The sequence below is a fragment of the Chiloscyllium plagiosum genome, chromosome 1, assembly GCF_004010195.1.
Source record: "Chiloscyllium plagiosum isolate BGI_BamShark_2017 chromosome 1, ASM401019v2, whole genome shotgun sequence".
Classification (NCBI taxonomy): Eukaryota; Metazoa; Chordata; class Chondrichthyes; order Orectolobiformes; family Hemiscylliidae; genus Chiloscyllium; species Chiloscyllium plagiosum.
This window is the reverse complement of record NC_057710.1, coordinates 62,529,527-62,551,051: the sequence shown is the minus strand read 5'-3', so window position 1 is coordinate 62,551,051 and position 21,525 is coordinate 62,529,527. Positions and strand designations below refer to the sequence as shown.

Here is a 21,525-nt window from a genome sequence, read left to right as displayed (position 1 = left end):
TGCGGGGAGAATTGGCAGAAGCTTTCAATTGTAGGAAATTTTGAATTATTGAACAGTGCCTATTCTGTTCAGTAAATAATCGCCATACCTTTGAATTGCTTGTTGGAGGTGAGGTGTGGTATTGTAGCAAGGAAAATGGAAAAAAAAGAATTGGTGAAATAACAGAGGCTTGTTTTAGCAGATTCTCCAGCATCTGCAATCCTCACTTTCTCCTGACCACAGACATCACTGATCTATGACAGTTCCATTGGTGAAAATCTCAGCTTATATGTCACAGTGCAGATAGTGAAGGATATTGAGAATTCTTTGTGAGGAGCCAAATTTGAGAGGTTCAATCTCAGTCATGTGTGTGTATACAGTGAGATTGATATGAATCAGAGACTGTTCCAGGACATTGTCAACTCTCTGGCAAAGTCCATGAGAAAACAGGTGTTTCATTAACCACATGGAAGTATAAAGTCTTCTTTCAACTAACTTCTTCCATAGAACAACACCTCCACCCATCAATTAAGATCAACAGTGATGTCCTGAAAAATGTGAACCATTTTAACTTCTTGGGAGCCTCCTCTTAATAAAGATAGATGTAGATGAGAAAAATCATCATCACCTCACAATGTGTTGGCTCAGTCTTCCAGTTAGAGGGCTAGGACCTCAAACCTTGGTTGAAGGTCATGGGTTAGTGAGCAACAATGGCCCTGTGTCCTGACATGCTTCAGAGACCTGAATGCCCTCAAACCATCTCCAAAATGGTCAAATACCTCGCTGATTCATGGGAGACTCTCTGACTCATAGGAAACCAGCTAACTTGTGGGATACCCGCTCACTTATGGGATACATGACAACTCATGGGAGACCTTGGTTTGGGGCTCAGCAAATGGAGCTGGCTCATTCAGGAAGAGGCTGAACACAGAGACTTTGTTGAAACACGAATGGAAGAGCCTGAGGCACCAGACGGCTGCAGAAACCTTGAAACAACCTGTCTATCAACCCATCAACCAGCCTCTACCCCACACACTGCAGAGTCTGCAGATCACACAATGAACTTAACAGCCATCTCCTAACCTGGACTGGCCAGTTATCCTGAAGAAGGGCTTATGCCCGAAAAGTCGATTCTCCTGTTCCTTGGATGCTGCCTGACCTGCTGTGCTTTTCCAGCAACACATTTTCAGCTCTGGCCAGTTATCCACAATCCTGAGGGGCTTACTGAGATAAAGAAGACAAGCAAGCTCAGCCAAGGCAGACAGTGAGAAGTCATGTCCGTTCAGTTGATGGTATAAATGCAAGAAGACACAGGTTTAATGATTAAGGCGGCACAATTTGTGGATTTTTTTAATGCAGGTAGGAATCTGGAACTGACTATGAGGGTTGAGGAAGCAGGATGAAAGAAAACTTTCTAAAGGAGATTGGACGGACACTTGAGGGAAATAAACTTGCCATGTTACGGGAAATGAAGGAGGAATAGATAATCAGCCAAAAGGACACTTTCCATGCTATAACAACCTTATGACTAAAATGTTATATCCCTGCAAGGTGTGGCAACGTAAAACAATGTGTCTACTCTCTATCTACCTTCACTAGTATCTTACCAATGCCAGCATATATGGTGGAGAAAGTGAGGTCTGCAGATGCTGGAGATCAAAGTTGAAACTTTATTGCTGGACCAGCACAGCAGGCAGAGAGGGGCAAGTCTGGAGGGATGGTGAACACACGGCAGGGCGGGGAGCTAGAACACACGGCAGGGCGGGGAGCTAGCATATATGGTAACTTGTCTACCCTCCCCCAGCTTGCCTTCAACCTTTGAGTGGCCCATTAATGGATAGTTAGCACCTCCTTCCACCCTAGCCCTAACTCACTGGCATTTTACCACTGTTGAAGGTGAGGGGGTGGATTACCCATGCCACATCATTACAGGCTACCTAACAGGTTTGCTATGGCCTTGGCTATGGAGGGACAGATCCCTCTTATTCGATCAGCACCGTCCCTTAGTGGCCATTTCCCAAGTGGAAAGAGAAACTCCACTCTGCCTGATTGGCCCCAGCGAGCCCACCTGACTTACCTTAAACTCTGGCCTCGTAAAAAGATCCTGCCAACAAATCCACCTGATAGACAGGTTGTTTCAAGGTTTCTGCAGTTAAACAGGTGCTGCCTGTAGTCCCAGATGTGTCCACCATGAGCAGTAGCACTGCTGAGACTGAAGAGTTGCCAGCCCTCTGTTTGGTTCGCAGATCTTGTGGGTGGGATACACTGTCTCAAGGGGGCAGTAGCCATGATGTTTTTAAACTATGTGGTACCTTGCCAGGCTCACCATCCTCATTTTCCAATCAGAAGGCAGGTTTACAAACCTAAATGTTAAATTCAGCCCTATGAATAACCATTACATAATGGTTATGTAAAAACATTTTTAAAAATTGTTATAAATTAAGATTACATGCTGCAGTTCTGCAACCATTAAATCCATGCAGAGCAGAGATGAGAGCAATTATGTCACTCAAAGGTCCTGAATCTGTTGAATTCACTATTGCAGAGTGCAGTGAATGCTGATATACTGAGTAAGTTTAAGGAGGAGATAGACAGGTTTTTAATTAATAGTGGATTGAAGGGTTAAGGAGATGTGGCATGGAAGTGAGGCCAAGATGAATTCAGATGTGATCATATTAGATGCCAGGCAGGCTTGAGGGTCTGAATTGCCTTCTCCGATTCCAAGTTCTTATGCTGCAATGTTCTAACAGACGCAATTTCATTTTGTAAAATATATGAAGAAAATTCTAAACAACAAAAACAAAAGGACAGTGGTTAGGTTGACCAGATGATTTTTACAATCATAGGAAATGATGACTCCTCAAAACTGAATCTTCCATGTCAATAGGTGTACACCAGGAACATTCATTTCGACTTCCATACCTTGTGAATATAAAGCTCCCCAGGTTTTGGTGGTTTCAATGTTCCCTCCTGTTTCAGAAGCCTTCATTGACTCAACCATTTCCTTGGTAATCAATAAAGGAGTTTTCTTGCCTGTAAAATTATTAAACTAAATTTTAAAACCAGATGAGAGCTTTGGTCGCAATATCTTTATAGATTTTGCTGCTCATTAATGGGAAACAAGTGTCTTGAAGCTAATTTTCAACTGTAAATTTCCAGATAAATAATTCTGCTTTATTACACAAATTTTAAAAAAACAGCAATTAGTAAAAACGAAAGTCAGAACAAACTTAAATGATGAAGTGTATTTTTCATTATCTTTGAGCTGACAAATATTTAGCTGTTCCAAAACATGACCCTTACAACAGATATATATTAATAACCAACTCAGCAAGCAAGTGAGAGTAAAATACAAAGTGCTGGACAAACTCAGCAGGTCTGGCAGCATATGTGGAGAGGGAAACAGAGTTTATGTTTCAAGTCCACTATTACTCTTTTGAACTGAGTTTCTCTAACACTCTTTTTATTACAAATTTCTGGCATCTACTGTATTTTTATTAAAGCAGAATTAAATAGTTCTATTCAACAAGTCATATCTCAGTGCTTTTGTGTTTCATCTTTTAGTTTAACTTAGAATAACAAGCAAATAACCTAATTTTATAGCCAATGTTTCTAATGACCTGGAGTTAACATTAAGAAGAAAAAGTCCATTTCTAAAGCTATCTCTCTCTCTCTAAAATTTATTTAGGAGAAACACTAGATTGTAGACTAAGTTAATTGCCAACAGATACGTTAGTTTTACAATTGCATTTGTTGTCAAATATTTTATTTGTAACTTTTCCTCAGCTAATACAAAAATACAGAATTTATTTACATGATAGTGACAGCCCATTCAGCCCTTTAGATCAATGTGTTTGTGTTCTGTGGAGTATATGGAAAATTGTGTAATTAAGCTACAGCATAGTAAGGGTTAAATTTACAAATGCTATTGCAAAAAGCTGACTTGCAGATCCGGTCAAAACTAAGGAAATTGATCCAAAGCAGATATGAGAGTACATGACAAATAGACTGTTGCCTAGATCTTGTAGTTAGGGAATGGAGAACAGCTTGCATGTATATCATGGGAGGATCAAGTAAAAGTGTATATAAAGTACAATTAAAGCTGTTTTTGCAGAGGTCTCAACTTGCAATCAACATATAGGTGCTCTGGTTTTCTCCCACGTTCCAAAGATGTATAGGTTAGGTGAATTGGCCATGCTAAATTGCCCATAGTGTTCAGAGATGTGTAGGTTAGGTGCATTAGTCAGGGGAATGTAGAGTAATAGGATAGGGAAGTGGGACTGGCTGAGATACTGTTCGGACGGTCAGTGTGGATTTGTTGGACCAAATGGCCTGTTTCCATACTGTAGGGGTTCTATGCTTCCATGATATAAGAAGAAATAAAGGTAGATATTTGAAAAGATTACAGACTCATTCCTTTTTCTCTTAGCAATTCAACTTGCACCATACAAGTCTCCTCTCAAAATACCTTCCTCTTCCATTTACTCACATGTATTTGCCTAGGTTTGTTTAAATTCATCCATTCTAGAGGCCTCAACTATTCTTCATGTCAACAAGTGCCACATTCCAGCTTGACTCTGGAAAAGAGTTTCTGCTGAATTCTCTCCTGAATTTATTAATTTCTACTTTGCTTCCAACTAGTCCACGCCAACCATGTTCACAAACTAAACTCGTCCCACTTGCCTGCATTTGGCCCATATCCCTCCGAACCTTTCCCATTCTTGTATTTATCCAAATGTCTTTTAAATGTTGGAACTGCACCTGCATCCACCACTTCACCTTACAGTTCATTCCACACACAAATCACTCTCTATGTAAATAAATTGACACTCGAGTCCTTTTTAAATCTTTCTCTCTCACCTTAAAAATATGACCCCTAGTTTTAAACTTTCCCATCCAAGGGAAAAGACCCTTGCTCTTCACCTTATCTATGCCTTACACTCCGGTGAAAAAAAATCCCAGCCTATTTTAATAACTCAAACCCTCCATTCCTGGCAAAATCATGGTAATTCTTTTCTTAACCCTCTCCAGTTTAATAACATACTTCCGATAACAGGGCGACCAGAACTGCACACAGTATTCCAGATGAGGCCTCCCCAAAGTCTGTAAAACCGCAACATGACCTCTCAACTCCTATCTATACTCAAAGATCTAAGCAATGAAGGCAGGTGTGCTATACACCCTCTTAAGGTCACACATCCTATCTACCTGTGATGCAAGTTTCAAATAATTACATAACTGAATTCCTAGGTCTCTTAGGTTGTTTTACTAAAATGCATACCTCACATTTGTCCAGATTAAACTCCATCTGCCATGCCTCAACCCATTGATCCAATTGATCAAGATTTCTTTGTAATCTTAGATAATCTTCTTCACTGCCCACTGCACCACTCATTTTGGTGTCATTCACAAACTTACTAACCATACCTCCTATATTCTCATCCAAATCATTTCTATAAATGATAAACAAAAGTGGACCCAGTACCCATCCCTATGGAACACCATTGGTTACAGTCCTCCAATCCGACAAACAATCCTCCACCACCTGTCTCCTGCAGTCAAGCCAATTTTGTATTCGATTGGCAAGCTCACCCTGAATCTCATGTGATCTAACTTTACTAATTAATCCACCATGCGGAATCTTATCAAAGACTTTAATGAGGTCCATGTAAACAACGTCTACCACTCTGCCCTCATCATTGTTACTTCCTCTAAAAACTCAATTAAGTTGGTGACACATGATTTCCTCTCACAAAACCATGCTGACTATCACTAATCATTCCTTACCTCTCCAAATGCATGTAAATCCTATCTTTCAGGATCACCTTCAACAACCTACCCACCGCCAATATCAGATTCATAGGTCTACAGTTCACAAACTTCTCCTTACAGTCTTTCTTAAATAAAAGCACAACATTAGCCATGTTCCAGTTCTCCAGCAGCTCATCTGTGGTTATAGATGATACAAATATTTCTGCTATGGGTCCCACAATGTCTTCCCTAACTTCTCACAACATCCTCGAACAAACTCAATCAGGTCCCAGAGATTTATCCTCTTCAGTAATATGAACTGTTTTCAATACATCACTATTTATTTCCCTGAATTGTCTAGCCTCCATTTCTTTCTCCACAGTAATAACTGATGTAAAATATTCATTTGGTATCTCTCTCATCTCCTGCGGTTCAGTACAGAAACAACATCGTTGATTTTTCTAATATAAAGTTATTACTATTGTGACACAGCTGACAAATTGGGAACAGTCCCTCTCTTATTTTAGCCTGAGAGATTTAAGGATCTCTGTTTTCTCTTTAGTTGCTCTTTTGCTCTTAATGTACTTGTACAATCTCTTTGGACTTTCCTTAACCTTATCTGCCGAGGCTACCTCATATCAGCTCTTTGCCTTCCTGATTTCCCTATTGAGAATGCCCTACATTCTATATACTCTTCAAGAGATTCATTTGATTCCAGTTGTCTATATCTAATACATGATTCATTCTTATTCTTGACTAGAACGTTCATAACTTAAGTCATTCAAGTCAATGTCCAAAGATGTGCAGGTTCAGTGGATTGGTCATGGGAAATGTAGTGTTATTGGGATAGGTTGGGGGGGCTGGGTCTGGGTGTGATCTGTTTGGAGGGTCTGTGCAGACTTGATGGGCTGAATGGCCTCTTTCTGCATGGTATGGATTTTTCTCCAAAATTTTCCTCACACAGCATGGTAATGTATCCAAATTATGATTGTTGTGAGAATGTGTGTCAAACCTGTCTTTGTTTGACTTCCTCAGCTTCAAAGCAAGTCTCAGAAGAGATACATGATATATAACCTTTAAATGTTTTAAGTGCTGAGTCATTCCTGATCTTATCTGATTTTCTTCAAATTAATTCCTCATGCACAGATTCAGCTGGGAGCAACTTCCTCTCACTAAAACTCCAGGATACTAGTGCTTTTGGCTAATCATATTAGACCCAGAATCTACTGTTGTTTAAATTCTTCCTGTCTTTAGCAAGATTCAGCAATGAAATGCTGCAGTAAATACGAGGGCCTTGCAGGCAAACTAGTCAGGGGAATTTCTGGCTATATCATTGATGTAAACTGACTGTGCAGCCCTCAGAGGTCTCCATGTTTCTCCAATTATGATCTATGGAGCATTCCTGCTTTAATTTACTCCATTACTAAGTGCCCTTATCTACTAAGGCACTAAAGATCTGGAATTCCCATCCTAAACCTCCTTACCTCTCTTTTCTCTTTCCTCTTCATCAGATATTTGGTTACCTGTCCAAAAGTCTCATTGCATGGTTCTGTGTGTCAAACGTAGTCTAATAATGCTCCTATTAAAGATCTTGGGATGCCTTACTATGTGAAGAGGGCTACATAAATGTTATTTATTGTTATTGCTCTCTATACATGCCCATTAGTTTACAATTGTAGCTAAGACAGAATTGCTATACAGCCAAAAGGTGTGGCATTGGAAAAGCACCGTAGGTCAGGCAGCATCCAAGCAGCAGGAGATTCAACGTTTCCGCCATATGCCTTTAATCAGGAATGTAGCTTATGCCCAAAACGTCGATTCTCCTGCTCCTCGGATGCTGCCTGATCTGCTGTGCTTTCCCAGCATCACACTTTTCGACTGATTTCCAGTATCTGCAGTCCTCATTTTCTCCTAGAGTTGTTACACGGCTTATCCATTATTACTACCAACATCATATTTGAGGTGATCTTCCATTTCTGCCTGAAACTTAAGGCAAGTTTATAGTGAACTTGGGCTACCTGTCTAAAGCTGACACCAAAAAGACTAGAACACTTTTGGGTTAGATTAGATTGGATTAGATTCTCTAAAGTGTGGAAACAGGTCCTTCAGCCCAACAAGTCCACACCGACCCTCCGAAGAGTAACCCACCCAGACCCATTTCCCATTGACTGATGCACCTAACATTATGGGCAATTTAACATGGCCAATTCACCTGATCTGCAATCTTTGGACTGTGAGAGGAAACCAGATCACCCGGAGGAAACCAACGCAGACACAGGGAGAATGTGCAAACCCCACACAGATTTTTGGTGTTCTTTAAATTATCTGGTGGAAGTGGAGAGAAAGTAGGCCCTGGATCTAGGCTGCTTATCCATGCTGAAAACATTAGGATCCTTGTGGAATTTGGATAGAAGAGATGGTCCGGAAGAAGTTTATAAGACCAAAGAAAAATTCAAGTCCTCCAGCAGACACCAGCTAGAGCATGCTGGGAGTTTTCATGGCATCCTTACTGAGTTGATAGTTCAGTCAGCTGCTTTGAGGAGGAGGATAAAGGAAGAGTTAATGAGGGAAAATGGTGAAAGAGGATGCACCGAAGAATAATGCTGCATAAAAGCCCCAGTGGTACAGGTTTGGGTTCTGTCCCTACTGTATTCCACTGGTCCAGATACCAGCTCCTCCTCTCAAATATTACATGTGCCTCTCATGCCTTTGAGCCTTTAGGTGAAGCCTAGTCTGAAACTATATCGGAATTGGAGACGGCAGCAGGAGGAGATCAGAGGTGGTAAACATCAGTGGCAGCAAGCATTCAGCTTCTCCCTTGATCTGGGTTCCGACATGGAGATAAGTCTTAAAAAAGAAATATCTGACCATTTTTGGCTTTGTTTCTTTCATTTCTGCTTTTTTTTTAAATTTTAGTTTTGTAATCAAATGTGCAACCAAGATGGCCCAGAAAATGACCGATCATAAACTTTTCAGTGTATTCTATATTTGAGTACATGTGACAATAAAATCTTATTCGAATTCTATATGGTAAAGGAGGTTTCTGGGAGATTGTTTCAGCTTTTTGTACATCAAAAAGGCACTGGCCAGAAGATCATGTGTTTTTAATAACAGCGGATTGTGCCAATTCTAATATAATTATGTTACAAAGCCAAGTGCAAAGACAAGAACCATCCAGGGTTAGTCAATGTTTTCTTCTGTGAGGAATGCCAATATCCCCAAAACGATAAAGGCTAGAGAAGTATTTATATTGCTTTCATCACTTTAAAATACCAACTGAAATATCAATACACTCATTATTTATTTCCATTTTTCTTAGACTTTAAAACACTTTCAACACCAAATAAGGATACTCCTTCAAAGAAAAGTTAACTCCTCTATATTTTTTGTATTGAACCATCCATGTTTTCCTGACCGACACTGTTTTCCACGCATGCAGACTCCACTTACTTTAACATCTCAGATCCAAGCACAAATTCCGTATGACTTTGACATGAAACTAATTTTGTATTGAGCTAGCAGGCTAATATACTTGTTACAAGGTAAGAAATTGTAAGATCAATAAGCTTCCAAGCTGCCCAATTTAACTTGAGTATTTCAACTGTAAAACATCCTACCTGGAATGAGGGCCGTACTGATGATTATATCTATCTCTTGACACTGTCTCGCAAACAGCTTCATCTCTGCATCAATGAACTCCTTAGACATTACTTTGGCATAACCTCCTGTACCTTCTCCAGACTCTTTTATGATAACTTCCAATGGTTCCACACCCAAAAATTTAAACTGCTCAAGTGCTGCAGTTCTGTGGAAACAAATCATAATTTAAACTTAAATAAGCCAGTACCCATCCCAGGATAGATCTTAATATGGTGGGATACTGAAAGTCAGTCAGGAGCCTGATCAGCAATTCTCCTCATTTTTATTTTCAGTGGACACCATTAAAGCTCAGGAAATCTACTTTGCATAATTTAAATGTATTAATCTCCTGCATTTGTGAATTGCAGGGATGACCTAACCCTGATTTTACCTCAGGATTGGATGTCAGTGTACAGATACAAGGCAAGTTACAGGCTCACTCTCAGTTGCCAGATTCAAGCACTATTTTAATTCCCACACCCTATTGAACAATGCACAGGACAACACAGAAGATAAAAGTAATTAAGAGAGGATGGTGAAAAGAACAAAAGGGAGGGTGTGCAAAGGAGCAGAAAAAAAGTATGGAAAAGCTAGAGAAGTCAAATTCATATCATCAAACTGTTACAGTAGGATTTTCACTCTTACTCCCTGGATTATCAGTGAAATAATGTAAACATTGCACTATTGCACCCATGAATTCAATTGTCGAATTAGAATGAGACGACACAGATTTAAGCTAATAAAACAGTTAGGACTCGTGCCAGAAAATTCTTCTTGACATAAACAATGAAAACAGTACGTCCGCATGGAGCAGGAGAGGCAAAACAAAATCTGGAATTGTTTAAGAGACAATTGGGCAGCACATGAGAGATCTCATCTCCTTCTACATTAGGAAGGACTGAGTCTTTCCGGTTTGCAATGAGGTTTTTTATGCCAATTTACAGTATGTGGGCATAACTGACCAGGCTGGCAATTACTGCCCATTCCTAGGAGATTAAGAGTCAACCACATTGCTATGGGTATGGAGTTATATGTACAACCAGACCAGGTAAAGATGGCACCTTCTTTCCCTAAAGGACATTAGTGAACCAGATGGTTTTATTTCTTACAGATGACAACAGATTCACAATCACCATTAGACTCTTAATTCCAGATTTTTATTGAATTTAAATTCCACTAGCTGCCATGACAGGATTTGAACCTGGATTCTCAGAACATTCCCTGGGATTCTGGATTAATAGCCTAGTGATAATATCACTGGGCCATCACCACTCCAAAATTTATGATCACCTCGTCTTCCAGAAATTCCTCCAAATGTTTCTCGAGGGATTGCAAGTAATTAATTTTCACTGACTCCATTGAATTTTCTTTCACTGATCAATCATTGTCGAGGAGCAATAACACACTGGGACATCAGAATACCATCCTTCACTGCCTCAGTGTCTATACCTTCTTACATAGAAACATAGAAAACAGGAGCACGATTAGGCCATTCACCTCTTTAAGCCTGCTCTCCTGCTCCACAACTCAATATGATCATGGCTACTCTTCCAAATCAGTACTCTGTTCCTGCTTCCTCCCCAGACCCTTTTGATCCCTTTAGCCTTAAGAACTACATCTGACTCCTTCTTGAAAACATTCAATGTTCTAGCTTGAACAGCTTTCTGTGGCAAAGAATTCCACAGATGCACCCACTCCCTGGGTGAAGAAAATTCTCTTTATCTTAGTCTTACCCTGAATTCTTAGAATGCAACCAATGCTTAGACTCCCGTATCATCAAGAACGCCCTTCCTGCTTTAACTCTGTTTAGTCCTGTTAGAATTTTATAAGTTTCTAGGAAATCTCCCTTCATTCTTTGAAACTCCAGTGAATATAGTCCTAACTGATCCAGTCATTCTTCAGAGGAATCAGTTTGGTAAACTTGTTTGGTTGCACTTGTCCATAGGCAGAACATCCTTCCTCTGATAAATAGACCAAAACCACACGCACTGTTCCAGTTTCACCAACACCCTGTATCGTTGCACCAAACATCCCAGCTCCTGTACTTGAATCCTTTCACTATGAAAGCCAACACGTTGTTTGCCTTCTTCACCATCTGCTGCATATGCATGTTTACTTCCAGCGACTGATGTACAAGGATACCCAGGTCTCGGTCCACCTTCCCCTTTTCCAATCTATCACCATTCAGATAATAATCTGCCTTCCTGCTGCTGCTATCAAAATGGAGAACTTCGCATTTGTTCACATTATACTGCATCTGTATGGATATGCCCACTCACTTAACTTGTCCGACTCACACTGAGTTATCTTTGCATCTTCCTTACAACTCACCCTCCCATCCAGTCATCCCACCCAGTGTCAGTCATCTGCAAACTTGGAGATATTATACTCAGTTCCCTCACTTACAACATTAATACAGATTGTGAATAGCTGAGATCCAAGCACTAATCCCTGTCGTACCCCACTAGTCACTAGGTGCCAATTGGAAATTGATCCGTTTATTCCTACTTTTTGTTTTCTATCTGCCAGCCAGTTCCGTGTCCATGACAGCTGAAAATGTGTTGCTGGAAAAGCGCAGCAGGTCAGGCAGCATCCAGGGAACAGGAGAATCGACGTTTCGGGCATAGGCCCTTCTTCAGGAATCCTGAAGAAGGACTTATGCCCGAAACATCGATTCTCCTGTTCCCTGGATGCTGCCTGACCTGCTGCGCTTTTCCAGCAACACATTTTCAGCTCTGATCTACAGCATCTGCAGTCCTCACTTTCTCCGTGTCCATGACAGTATACCAAGCCCAATCTCATGTGCTCTAATTTTGCACATTAATCTCTCAAGTGGGACCTCATCAAAGGTTTTCAGAAAGGACATTTCCACCCAACATTATCCAAAACAATAAATCTGTTTTGCAGGTGACTAGCCTCAGGGGACTCCTGCACTGCCGACCTAGTCTTCTTACTCTGGCTGGTCATCACCTATTCCCTCTTGCCTGTGGGATCTTACACTGCAAAGTGACCACCTCTCTGTAGGTGCTACCCAAATGACCATCCCTTAACAAATCCATGCTATTTATATCCATGCTATCCATTGCTAATTAACTTCGAATCATAGGATTTTACAGTACAGAAGGAGGCCATTTGATCCATCATGTCTGTACCAGCTCCCAGCTAATTCCATTCTCCATCCCTTTCTCTGTAGCCCTCTAAATTCATAACTTTCAAATATATATCTCGTTCTCTTTGGAAACAAACCTATGGAATCTGCCTTCACCACTCCCCAGGCAGTGCTTTCCATTTCTTGTCAACTTTCTGAAGAACAAAGTTTCTCCTCATCTCACTCCTAGCCCTCTTGGTGACAATTTTGAAACTATGACCCCTAGTTATTGGCATACCAACTAGCAGAAACAGAATATCCTCCTTTATCCTTCAAACTTGTTCATAATTTTGAACACTTCAATCTGGTCGCCTTTTAAAATTCTCTGCTCCAAGAATAAGCCCAATTCCTATAATCTTTAATTGTATCTAAAATCCTTCATTCCTGGTATCATTCTAGTAAATCTCCTTTGAACTCTCTCCAGGACTTTAACAATCTTCCTTAATTATGGCCCAGAACTGAACACAACACAGTACTCCAAAAGTGTAGCATCACTTTCTTGCTTTCATAATCTTAATAAACCGGAGGATCCTATAAGCCTTCTTAGCAACTGTATCAATTTGTCTCGCCACCTTCACCCGGAGGGCCATCTGTTCCTCTCCTCCCCTCAGAGTTGTACCATTGAGCCCATATTGTCTCTTCGTGTTTCTTCTACCAAAATGCATTACCTCACATTTCTCTGCATTGAAATTCATCTGCCTGGTGTCTGCCCATTTGGCCAACTGTCAATGTCCCTCTGAAGTCGCTCAGCATTATCCTCAAAATTAACTATTCTCCCTAGCTTAGTATCATTTCCAAATTTAGAGATTTTTCCCTCAACACACATCTCCAAATCATTAATACAAATCACAAAAAGCAAGGGTCCTAATACCAATCCCTAAAAAACATCACTTTTACACATCCCCAATCTGAGAAATGCCCATCCAAACCTACCTCTGTTTCCTATCTTTCAGCTAACGTCTAATTCTTCCTGCCAAGTACCCATCAATCCCAAGCATTTCTAATTTGCTAACCAACCTGCCATGTGGTACTATATCATGTGCTTTTTAAAAGTCTAAATATGCCAGTCCAAACCTGAATCTCTGCAAGTGCACATAATATATATATATATATAGATATATATATATTGCCACTCAGAATTCTTTCTAATAACTTCCCCAGCGCTGATTGGCCTGAAGTTTCCTAGTCAACGTCTATCAAAAGGGAGGAGAAAAACTGGGAACAGGATGATAATACTGAATGGTGGAGCAGGCTTGAAATGACAATGTCAGAAGAGTGTGATGTAGGAAAAGCACAGCCAATCAGGCAGCATCTGAGGAGCAGGAGAATCGACCTTTCAGGCATAAGGAAGGTTAGGACAATGGCCAAACCTTGCTCCTATTTCCTATGTTTCAATATTTGTCAAATTTGTTTGAATATTTATTGAACCATGAGTGTTTATGAGACTAGTACATTCAAAGTGGTTTGCATGGACTTGAACAAGAATTTTGATATAGTCCCTTATGAAAGACTGGTCAAGAAAGTAAGAGCCCATGGTATCCAAGTGGTACACTGGATCCTAAATTGGCTGACCTGCAGGAAGCAGACATTGATGGTGGAGGGATATTTCTGTGACTGGAAGTCTGTTGACGGTGAGGTTCCACAGAGCTCTGTTGCTGTTTGTACTTTAAATTAATGATTTGGATTTAGATCTAGGGTATATGATCAAGAAATTTGCAAATGATATGAAAACTTGTAGAGTGAGAAGGATAGCTAAGGAGGATATCAATGAACTGGCCAGGTTGGACAAACAGTAACCAGTGGAATTCAACTCGAAAAGCATGAGGCAATGTATGTTTTTGGGGAGGGTTAACAAGGCAAGGGACTGCATTATATATGGTAGGTTCCTGGAAAGATCAGAGAGACAATGCGTATTTACAGATCCCAAAAGGTAGCATAGCAGGTAGATCACGTGGTAAAGAAGGCTTCTGGGATACTTGCCTTTTTTAGCTGAAGCACAGAACAGAACAGTGAGGAGGTGATGTTGGAATTGCATAAAAGACTGGTTAGGCACCAACCAGTGCATGCAGTTCTGGTGATTACATTATAGGAAAGATGTTATTGCACTGGAGAGGGTGCAGAGGGGATAACCCAGGATGCTGCCTGGTTTAGAGGGTCTAAGTGATGAGGAAAGATTGGATAGACTGTTTTTCTTCCATGGAGCAGTGAAATTTGAGCAGCAACCTGATAGAGCTGAATGAGATGATAACGGGCAGAGATAGGGTTGATATAAAGGTACTTTTTCCTACCCTGGGGTCAATAACCAGAGGAAATTGATTTAAGTTGAGAGGTAGAAAGCTAAGATGTGAGGTGAGTAGACTCTCTTTTACTCAGAGGCTGGTGGGTGTCTGGACCCTACTGCTTGTAAGAATAGTTGAGTGTTATAACACTTAAGCAACATTTGGGCATTCATTTGTGTTGCCACATCCTCCGGGGTTACAGGTTAAGAGCTAGAATATTGGATTAGCACGGTCACAATAGCATGGACACAATGGGCCAAATGGCCTCCTTCTGAACTGCAATAGATCTTTCCAATCACAATACTTTTCCCAACTTCCTTCAATTTTTTTCCTCATGTGCCTATACTACTTTGAATGGCAGCTTTGTAGCATTTGAGAGGGGAAATATTGTTTATTTCCCCACATTCCCTGTCATAATAAGTTCAACCACTTCATACATGCCAGCTTTGAATGTGGAATGTAAAATGCTTCAGAATAGGAAAGGCCACTGGCCGTAAATAAGCCAGTATTTTTTTTTAAATATACATTGTTGTCTTCTTTCCTGCCCTACAATCTACATGCTCCACAGTACATCCAGTTAGTTTTCCCTCTTGCCTGCTTCGCTGTGTGTCTTACTGACCTGAACACACAACTTCATTACCCCTCACTGAAATGAATTCTGATTTATTTCCTTTTTGTTCATGCCTTTCTCCCTAACCCTTTACCTTTCCAAATCCCAGGACTTGATCAAGTACAGCCCATGACATTATGCAAATCTAGGGAAAAAATTGCAAGGCCCCTGGCAGAGATAGCGGTATCATCGACAGCCCTGGGTGAGGTGCCAGAAGATTGAAGATTGACTAATGTGGTGTCATTATTTAAGAAAGGCTGCAAGGAAAAGCCAGGGAACTACAGCCGAATGAGTCTCAGTGGTGGGCAAGTGGATGGAGAGGCTTCTGAGAGACATGATCTGCATGCATTTGGAAAGGCAAGGACTGGTTAGCGATAGTCAGCCTGGCTTTGTGCATGGGAAATTGTGCCTCACAAATTTGACTGAGTATTTTGAAGAGTTGATCAAGAAGATAGATGAAGGCAGAGTTGCAGACATTGTCTGCATGGACTTTAGTAAGGCCTTCAACAAGGTTCCACATAGTAAACTGGTTAGTAAAGGTAGATCACATGGGATGAAGGAAGAGCTGGCCAAATGGATAAAAAAAATTTAGCATGACAAGAGGAGACAGAGGGTGCTAGTACAGGGTTATTATTCAGATTGGAGGCCCATGGCTAGTGCTGTGCCATGAGGATCGGTGCTGGGTCCACTGCTCTTCATCATTTATAGAGTCATAGAGTTGTACAGCATTGAAACAGATCCTTCGCTCCCAACCATATCTAGTCCCACCTGCCAGCACAGGGCCTATATCCCTCCAAACCCTTCCTATTCATATACCCATCCAGATGCCTTTTAAATGTTGCAATTGTACTAGCCTCCACCACTTCTCCTGGCAGTTCATTCTATACATGTACCACCCACTATGTGAAAAAGTTGCCCTTAGGTCCCTTTTATATCTTTCCCCTCTCATGCTAAACCTATGCCCTCTAGTTCTGGACTCCCCCACCCCAGGGAAAAGACTTCTATCCTATCCATTTCCCTCATGATTTTATAAACCTCTATAAAGTCACCCCTCAGCCTCCAATGCTCCAGGAAAAACAGCCCTAGCCTATTCAACCTCTCCCTATAGCGCAAATCCTCCAACCTGCCAACACCCTTGTAAATCTTTTCTGAACCCTTTCAACCCCCTGAATCAAATAGGAAGGAGACCAGAATTGTACACAATATTCCAACAGTGGCCCAACCAATGTGTTGCAACATGACCTCCCAACTCCAGTATTCGATACTCTGACCAATAAAGGAAAGAATACCAAACGCCTTCTTCACTATCCTATCCATCTGCAACTCTACTTTCAGGGAGCTATGAACCTGCACTCCAAGGTCTCTTTGCTCAGCAACATTCACGAGGACATTACCATTGAGTGTATAAGTCCTGTTAAGATTTCCTTTCCCAAAATGTAGCACCTCGCATTTATCTAAATTAAACTCCATCTGCCACTTCTCAGCCCATTGGCCCATCTGGTCAAGATTCCGTTGTAATCTGAGGTAACCTTCTTCGCTGTCCACCACACCTCCAATTTTAGTGTCATCTGCAAACTTACTAACTATACTTCTTATGCTCACATCCAAATCATTTAAATAAAAGATGAAAAGTAGCGGACCCAGCACTCCACTGGTCACAAACCTTCATTCTGAAAAACAACCCTCCCCCCCCCACCCTCTGTCATCTACCTTTGAGCCAGTTCTGTATCAAAATAGCTAGTTCTCCCTGTATTCTATGAGATTTAACCTTGCTAACCAGACTCCCATGGGGAACCTTGTCGAATGCCTGACTTAAGTCCATACAGATCACATCTACCGCTCTGCCCTCATCAATCCTCTTTGTTACTTCTTCAAAAAACTCAATCAAGTTTGTGAGACATGATTTCCCACACACAAAGCCATGTTGACTATCCCTAATCAGTCCTTGCCTTTCGAAATACATATACATCCTGTCCCTCAGGATATATAAATCATTTGGATAACAATATAGGAGGCATGGTTAGTAAGTTTGTGAATGACACCAAAATTGGTGCAATAATGGACAGCGAGGATGAATATAAAAACAAAGAACAATACAGCACAGGAACACACCCTTCAGCTCTCCCAGCCTGCACTGACACATTTTGCCCTTCCATACTAAAATTGCCTTCACTTAAAGGATCCGTATCCCTCTATTCCCTTCCTATTCATATATTCATCCAGGTGTTTCTCGAATGCTGCTGTTGTGTTTGCTTCCACCACCCCCTTTGGCAGCACGTTACAGGCACTCACCACCCTTTGTGTGAAAAACCTGCCTCTCATATCTCTTTTAAACTTCATGCCTGGCACCTTGAACCTGTGCCCCGAAGAAATTGACCCCTCCACCCTGGGAAAAAGCCTCATACTTTCCATTCTATCCATGCCATTCACAATCTTTTAACCTCTATCAGGTTGCCTCTCAACCTCCTGCATTCCAATGAAAACAAATCCAGTCTATCCAAACTTTCCTCATAGCTAAAAACCCCTCCACAGTGGGCAACATCCTGGTAAACCTTCTCTATAACCTCTCCAAACCATCTACATCTTTCTGGTAGTCTGCTGACCAGAACTGTAGGGATTCTGTATGATATCTAAGAGAATAACAGGATCCTGATCAACTGGGCCAGTGGGCTGAGGAATGGCAGTTCGATTTTAATTTAGATAAATACAAGGTATTGCACTCTGGTAAGACAAACCAGGACAGGATTTAGACAGCTAATGGTAGGGCCCAGGGAGTGTTGTCAAACAGAGAAACCTAGGGGTGCAGCTGCATATTTCATTAAAAGTGGCTTCACAGGTTGACAGGGTGAGAAAGAAGATATTTTGTACCCTTGTCTTCACTGGTCAGAACACTGAGTACAGGGGTTGGGATGTCATGTTACGGCTGTGCAAGATATTGGTAAGGTCACATTTGGAGTAGTGCATACAATTCTGGTCGCCTTGCTACAGGAAGGATGTTATTAAACTGGAAAGGATGTTAAAAAGGTTTAGAAAGATGCTACTGAGACTGGAGGGTTTGAGTTATAAGAAGAGGCTGGATAGGCTGGGACTTTTTTCCCTGCAGCGTAGGAGTTTGAGGGATGACTTTATAGAGGTTTATAAAATCATAAGGGGCATAGATAAGGTAAATAGCAACCATCTTTTCTCCAGGTGGGGGAGTCCAAAACTAGAGGACATAGGTTTCAGATGAGAGGGAAAAGACTTAAAAGGGACCTGAGGGACAACTTTTTTACACAGAGGGTGGTGCATATATGGAATGAACTGCTGGAGCAAGTGGTAGAGGCGAATACAATTACAAAATTTAAAAGACATTTGGACAGCTACATGGATAGAAATATAGGAAACCTCTTTGGCATGGATGATTTGGGCCAAAGGATCTGTTTCCATGCTGTATGACTCTAAAACATTTCTTCAGTGGGTTTGAACCTGTCATCACATTAATACAACAGAAATGGATCAATTTAGTCAGCTCTTGCCACAGCCACAAAAGGATCGTCATTTTAATTTCAGAAGAAGGAAGGTTATGGCTGAATATTCTGGATTTTACTCCCAGACTGCTATTATGCTAATTGGTCCAGGTTACAACTGGCCTCAGCATTCAGTGTGACAGAAGGAAAGCACGACTGAGCACTCCTGCTCTAGATCGCTGCCTGCTGTTCCAAGTTCATGCATGAGATCAGAGAATTTTGGATGCAACATTGATTCACAAGGATTTCATCACTTTTTCTCCAACTATTTAAATTCAGGAGGATGTTCGGAGGAAAAAAAAATCTAGTGAAAAATCTCGAGCTTTACTAGGCTACGATACTATTTCTGGAGGGAATGGTCTGCAGCCTAAATAAGTTGTTTCAAGGCTGAAGAAAAGTGATTTTCAACCTGAGCAAGAGTGGATGGGCTGAGTGCTTCCAGTTGAAGCCCAATAAGCAACAGTAAGCTTTGCATGGTCAGGAAGGAGAGATCACATCTGGAGTGGGACACGGTTCAAAATAAATTGAACCCTAAGGTCAGGTGCTGAGCACAAATGTGTAACATCACAAATAAACCATATGTTAATTGGTTGGTGATGGCTATTAATCTGAATATCTATTATAGCTTACTTTCACCAAAAGAGAAAATGCTGGAAAATCTCAGCAGGTCTGGCAGCATTTGTAAGAAGAGAAAAGAGCTGACGTTTTGAGTCTAACTGACTCTTTGACAAAGCTTTGACAGAGGATCAGTTAGACTTGAAACGTCAGCTCTTTTCTCTCCTTACAAATGCTGCCAGACCTGCTGAGATTTTCCAGCATTTTCTCTTTTGGTTTCAGATTCCAGCATCCGCAGTAATTTGCTTTTATATAGCTTACTTTCAGATTGAAGGTAAGTAGGGGAAATATTTACAGGCTAAAACTAAAAGACCAGAAAAAAATTCAAAAATCAAATTAAGGACTAGGTAATTTAAAATAGAGATACTGGGCCAGGTGTTATGTTGTACCTGCATGAGTGGGAACTTATGGACCCCATTGTGGTTCATAGTGACCACAGCTGTAGCAAGTGTTGATTGCTCAATAAACTCTGGCTCAAAGCTGAGATGGAGTCTGAATTTCAAACACTGCAATACATCAGAGAGGGGAAGAGTTACCCGGATGCTGTGTTTCAGGAGGCAGTCACATCCCTTTGATTAACTACCTTGGATTCGATTGGAGATCAGGGAGAGGTGGGTGTGACTATGAGCGAAGTAGGCAAAAGGAACCGAGGGTAGTAATAAAAGATCCTCAGCTCTTGAGCTCGTCTGACAGTTTTGAGCTTCTTGCTCCATGTGGATGAGAGTGGGGGCTAAAGGAAGGATGAGCAAACTGACCACAGCTTCATGGCACAGCTTCAAGAACAGGGAGAACAGAGAAATGCAGTTGTAATCTCAGGTAATATAGTCAGGGGAGTAGACACGGTTCTTTGTGACCAGGATTGAGAATCGTGAAGGTTGTATTGTTTGCCTGGTATGGGTTCAGGATCTCTCATCTGGGTTGCAGAGGGAACTTGGAGTGGGACAGGAAAGATCCAGTTGCTGTGGTCCATGTAAGTACCAATGATTTAGGTAAAAAGAGGAAAGAAGTTCTGCTCTAGGAATATGAGCAGTTGGGGCTAAATTAAAAAGCAGAACCAAAATGGCAAATAACTTCTGGATTACTACCAGAGCCATGAGCAAATTGGCACAGGCCAACAAGATTAAAGAGGTAAACACGTCGCTCAAAGATTAGTGTGGGAGAAACTGGTTTGAAGTTATGGGACATTGACACCAGTACTGGGGAAGGAAGGAGCTGTTCTGATGGGACGGGCTCCACCTGAATCATGCGGGGACCACAGTCCTGGTGAATTGCGTAACCAGGGCTGTGGATACGGCTTTAAACTAAATAATGAGGGCTAGTTGCAGGTATATGGAAGATTTTGGAAACAGTTAATTCAGCAGGACCCAGCAAAGGTTCATAAAGTTTCCAGCGTAAGTAATAGGCCAGACAGTGTGAAAAGGGTCAGGAATCTAACTTCAGGCACAGCAGACAGGGGTGGCACAGTGACTCGCACTGATGCCTCACAGCGCCAGGGACCTGGATTCGATTCCTGCCTCGGGCGGCTGTCTGTGTAGAGTTTGCACATTCTCCCCATGTCTGTGTGGGTTTCCCCTTGCAATCCAAAGATGTGCATTTTAGGTAAATTGCCCATAGTATTCAGGGAAATGTTGGTTAGGTGCATCAGTCTGGGGTAGATGTAGGGGAATGGGTCTAGGTGGGTTACTCTTCAGAGGGTCGGTGTGGACTTGTTGGGCAGAAGGATCTGTTTCCACACTGTAGGGATTCTATATGTTCTACGTCTATAAGGGAACAGAAGGTGGGCAGCCAACACAGGACTGAGGGTGTTGTAGTTACATGGGAACCTCAATTATCCGAACGAGATGGGCAGGCACTATTTTGTTCGGTTAATCGATTAAATGCCTTTCCTGTGCAGCTCGGAGTTTTTAAAGTCTGCTCCTCGTTCAGGACACTGCAGCAGCACACAGCGCAGGGTCCCCCGACCCCAACCCCGCCCACGGTCAACACCGCTCCCCCCAT

The 21,525-nt window shown here is 41.5% G+C and overlaps 1 pseudogene; it reads right to left on the bottom strand.

Moving 5' to 3' along the window:
- The window catches only part of LOC122554919, a 177,322-nt pseudogene that overhangs the window by 118,356 nt on the left and 37,441 nt on the right, over window positions 1–21,525 (bottom strand).